At 43.2% G+C, this 4,074-nt stretch overlaps 1 pseudogene; it reads right to left on the reverse strand.

Annotated features, from left to right (window-relative positions):
* Positions 1-2,008: 2,008 nt before the first annotated feature.
* LOC100964586 lies at positions 2,009-3,850 on the reverse strand (annotated as a pseudogene).
* Positions 3,851-4,074: the final 224 nt, after the last annotated feature.

The following is a 4,074-nucleotide window of genomic DNA, read 5'->3' on the forward strand; positions in this document are numbered from 1 at the left end:
TCATTGTTGTTTGGCGGGTCCAGGCTGGGGATTTGAACCCACTACCTTAGGTGTACATGGCTGGCGCCTTAGCCCGTTGAGCTATAGGAGCCGAGCCACAGATGTGAACTATTATGCTTGGCCAATTTTCAACCTCTTTGTATCCTTAAATCTAAAGTGTCTCTCTGTAGACAAGCATATGGATACATCCTGGTTGTTGTTTTTTTCCAGCCTGCCAATCTCTTTCTTTTAATGAGAGCTTAATCCCTTTACATTTAATGTTATTACTGATAAAAGATTTGCTTCTGCCATTTTGCTGTTTATTGTATGTGTATCTTGTGTTTTTCGTTCCCTTAATAATTTTTTGCATTAAGTTGATTTTTTGTGGTATGACTTTTTTTCCTTTCATGTGTATTTTTAAATTATTTTCTTAGTGATTGACTTGGGGTTACAATTACCATTTCAAAATCATAACAATCTAGTTTTTAAGATACCAACTCAGTTTTCATACTAATAAATACTCTACTTCCATAGCTCTTTTTTCCTTTACCTTTATGTTGTTATTGTTACAGTTGACATATTTATACATTGTATTTCCATGACATATATTTATCATTTTTAATGAATTTTCCTTTAATTTAATTAATTATTATTTTTTTTTGAGACAGAGTCTCACTGTGTTGCCCTTGGTAAAGTGCCGTGGCATCACAGCAACCTCAAACTCTTGGGCTCAAGCGATTCTCTTGCCTCAGCCTCCCAAGTAGCTGGGACTACACAATGCCTGGCTATTTTTTTTGTTGTTGCAGTCCCCATTGTTGTTTTTTAGCAGCCTGGGACTGGGTTAGAACCTGTCACCCTTGGTGTATATGACCAGCGCCATAACCACTGTGCTATGCGTGCTGAGCCATCAATTTTCCTTTTAGATTATGTAGGAAAAAGAAGTTACAAACGAAACCAAAAGCACAATGATACTGGCTTTTATATTTACTGATGCAATTACCTTTTTTTCGTTTTTTCTTTTGAGACAGAGTCTGACTTTGTCACCTTTGGTAGAGTGCCGTAGTGTCACAGCTCTCAGCAACCTCAAACTTTTAGGCTCAAGTGATTCTCTTGCCTCAGCCTCCCAAGTAGATGGGACTATAGGTGTCCACCACAATACCTTGCTACTTTTAGAGATTGGGTCTCACTCTCATTCAGGCTGGCCTCCAACTGGTGAGCTGAAGCAATCCACCCACCTGGACCTCCCAGAGTGCTAGGATTATAGGTATGAACCACCGTGCCTGGCCGATGCAATTACTTTTACTAGTGTTATTTTTTCTTTATGGTTTTAAGTTACTGTCTAGTGTCTTTTTTTACCCTGTTCTTCAGTTTTATGAAGCACATACCTACTTCCCTAAGTATCAGCAGTGATCACATAAGCACACAGGTTTCCTTACTCTGAGGATGGGAAGATCACTTGGCTCCCCAGTCTCTCTTATACATATAAAACTGTCATGGAATACATTCTTAAAATGAACATTTCTGTGTTCCATAGTGTCACATCTTGTTTTGAGGATGAGTCTTTGAAAAGACAAAGTTCCTTCCAGAATGAACATGGAATGTAAGCCAGCTAGGTATGTTATGCAAGCCAGCTAAGTCTGTCACGCCAGGACTGCTTTGATTTTGGTTTGTCACTGCTGCTGTTAGGGGTATTGGGAGGGTGATTCTCTCCATGCTGTAGCAGAGGGTTGTGAGTAAAGGTCTGTCAGAAGGGACCTCTGGCTACAAGCTCCAAGTGATTCTGCATGCATTGCTGATGCTCTTGAAGCTTATATGCCATTTCAGAATTCTTCCAGCCTCTTTTGAAGCTCTTTATGAAGCCTTCTTGTGGAGGTAATTTGTCAGTGTCGTGTATAACATGGGGGGGGGGGATTTTAGGTACAGTGCATACAACTGGAATCCAGAGGCAGGCCACTTGGTCCAGGAAAAACAATTTGAAGAAGAGCCAACATGCGCAAGGCTGCCAGAGGTATCACTCTGATCACATTTCTCATCTACTGAAGGTCAGAACTTTGCACTGCTGTCTCAGCACCTGGCTCAAGGAGACCCCACATTGGAGCAGTGACTACTAGAACTAACATGTAGGTGGGATCAGATATTGTGAGATCCTGGAACCACCAGAGGCCACCTGTCTGCAGGCTGGGCTCAGGAAGGTTGGCCGTCTCTCTCAAAGCAATGAAACAGATGAAGACTGGAGCCTGAGTCAGAGGTAGAATGAGAGATTAAAGAGTTTGATATCATGCTTTTTCTGGTAAAGTGTCATCTCTGAGGAGGCCCTGGAAAACTCAGCATGGTCTCCTGCCAACATGGCGTCTCTGATTAGAGTGAAATACTTCTGCATCTCTGGCAAGTGGTGTGGATCTTGGCTGCCTCTCACTGACCCTTCACGATGAGAGGAAAAACCAGGCAGCAGGCAAGGACTGTACTTGCAGCAATGGCCCCTCACCAAGGTAGGCCCAGGTCAGGAGACATAAATTCCAGGAAGTTCTGGATCAGTCCTCCTTGGTGTATGACTTCAGTCCCAGTTCAGTAAAGCTCTGTTCTGCAGCAGAGAACTATGGACTATGTCTGCAGTCTCTCTAGAAGCCACCTCAGGTACTGCTGCAGGTGAGGGCATTGCAAAAACAACAGGAGGGTGTTGCAGTAAGGGTCTCACGGAAAAGCGATGTCGCGAAGAATAAGCACACTTATTGAAATTGTATTTTAAATAAAGGTGACCATCTGCTTGCTCAGGCAAAATGGCGAGCTTCTTTATTTGCAGTTGGCTTATATAGGGAATTTTGTACATGAGCAGGATGCAGTAATGACCTCATTGATCCATTTAAACAGCTTACGACCACCCGCCCTGTAAGTAGCTCCTCCCTGGTAGTCTAATAATCCACCCAACATACACCTTTAAGCATAATCCTTTCAACATAACCCGGTTTAACATAACTTAATGAAGAACATGTTGTCAGTTATTACTTTCTTTGATCTTATCTACGGGGGAAAGAGACGATTTGAATGTCTGTTCTACTGACCATGCCATTTGGAGGCAGTTACTTTGAATCTTTAAGCAAAGCATAGAGAAACTTCTATAAGAGTTTGTATGCAAATCTGTGCTCCCATGTAGGCCTTAAGTCAGGGGGCATTTTGCTGGAGACTTTTATAAGGAATTCTCAGGCTGGACTTCTCAAAAGCCTTTCATGAGCCCAGGTTTCATCTGTGCCATTAGATACTTGTATGACATTACCATTCCCAGACCTGACAGCAAGCGACCCTCGTCACTTACCATAGATTAGGAAAGGTTACTCCATTCCCAGACCCGTCAGTAAGTGACCTTTGTCACTTACCAGCAGATCAGGAAAGGTTTCTGATGGGTATCTGGCCAGTGTTCCAAAGGGCTTTCTCATAGGCCTTATAAAGTCAACTTTAATTCCTTAACGCAGTCTGGAAATGCTATTCCAGCCAAAATCTTGTTCATGTTAGGCCCACAACTAACCTGGCTACATGGGATTTTGCCTCAGTTTCTTAAGTATGCCTGCACAAAGTCTTTTCACTGCTCTCTCTCAAGCAGCTTTTTTGGCTAGAGGCATATAGGCGTTTCCCCTATAGGAGGGGCCTGAACTTGGGCTTCTGCAAATGATATGGCAGAGGTACTGAGGCAGCGTGAGCCAAGGCCTGCAAGAAGGACATAGCACTGGCGACCACTGCATGGACAGGCTGGGAATAGGAGCCTCGAGGTCCTTGGCTTCTGGGGCCATTGTGAAGGCCCTGAGATGCTGTGGAATTGCTGCTGAGGCCATAAGAGTCGCAGAACCTCCTGGCATTCGCACATCAGTCCCATCACCATGTCTGTCTAGTGTCTTTTTATTGCAGTGAAGAATTCCCCTTAATGTTGCTTGAAGAGCTTATCTTTTGTTTATCTGGAAATGTCTTAATTTCTTCATTCTTTTTCTTTCTTTTTTTTTTTTTTTTTTTGAGACAGAGCCTCAAGCTGTCCCCTGGGTAGAGTGCCATGGCATCACAGCTCACAGCAACTTGTAACTCCTGGCTCAAGCGAGTCTCCTGCCTCAG

The sequence above is a fragment of the Otolemur garnettii genome, unplaced genomic scaffold (genome assembly GCF_000181295.1).
Source record: "Otolemur garnettii isolate 467f Iridium unplaced genomic scaffold, OtoGar3 scaffold00096, whole genome shotgun sequence".
NCBI lineage: Eukaryota > Metazoa > Chordata > Mammalia > Primates > Galagidae > Otolemur > Otolemur garnettii.